We start from the raw sequence: 1,087 nt of genomic DNA on the forward strand, positions 1-1,087 counted from the left end.
AGAGAAAAGCTGAAATTCAGAAGACAAAGCATCTCCAAAACCCCAACATATTCTCCATTACTGCATAACAAGTAACCTTTAATTCATGCTCTCTTATTCATTTGCAAGTCAACTGATAACCACAAATTAATATCCTGACTAAGAGTTACAAGATAACCATAGCTTGCTTCAGACCAACAATCTCTGTGGGATCGACCCTTACTCACGTAAGGTATTACTTGGACGACCCAGTGCACTTGCTGGTTAGTAGTATGATTTGTGAAAAGTATGATTCACAATTCGTGCACCAGCCTCACAGATAATCAGAGTAAGGTTGGGGCCTCTCGACACCAAACTTAGAGTTTGGTTGTGGCCTCCCAACACCAAACTTAGAGTTTGAATGTGGGGGTTTTGTTTGACTCTATATTCAGAGAAGCTTTTCATGCTTCCTCTCTATGGTTACAGAAGGAGACCCTTGAGTCTTAAATACAAGGCAGTCCTCATTCAACTGAAGGACCAACTCTCCTCTGTCAACATCAATCACAGCTTTTGCTGTGGCTAGGAAGGGTCTACCAAGGATGATGGATTCATCCTCATCCTTCCCAGTGTCTAGGATTATGAAATCAGCAGGGATGTAAAGGCCTTCAACCTTTACTAGCACATCCTCTATTAGTCCATAAGTCTGTTTTATTGATTTATCTGCCATCTCTAGTGAGATTCTTCTAGCTTGTACCTCAAGGATTCCCAGTTTCTCCATTACAGAGAGTGGCATGAGGTTTATCCCTGACCCCAGGTCACACAGAGCCTTCTCAAAGGTCATGGTGCCTATGGTACAAGGTATGAAGAATTTTCTGGGATCCAGTTTCTTCTGAGGTAATGTCTGCCTCATTAATGCATTCAGTTCATTGGTGAACAAGGGGGGTTCATCCTTCCAAGTCTCATTACCAAATAACTTGGCATTCAGCTTCATGATTGCTCCTAGATACTTAGCAACTTGCTCTTCAATGATGTCTTCATCCTCTTCAGAGGACGAATATTCATCAGAGCTCATGAATGGCAGATGGAGGTTCAATGGAATCTCTATGGTCTCTGTATGAGCCTCAGATTC

Source organism: Arachis hypogaea, chromosome 14 (assembly GCF_003086295.3).
Source record: "Arachis hypogaea cultivar Tifrunner chromosome 14, arahy.Tifrunner.gnm2.J5K5, whole genome shotgun sequence".
Classification (NCBI taxonomy): Eukaryota; Viridiplantae; Streptophyta; class Magnoliopsida; order Fabales; family Fabaceae; genus Arachis; species Arachis hypogaea.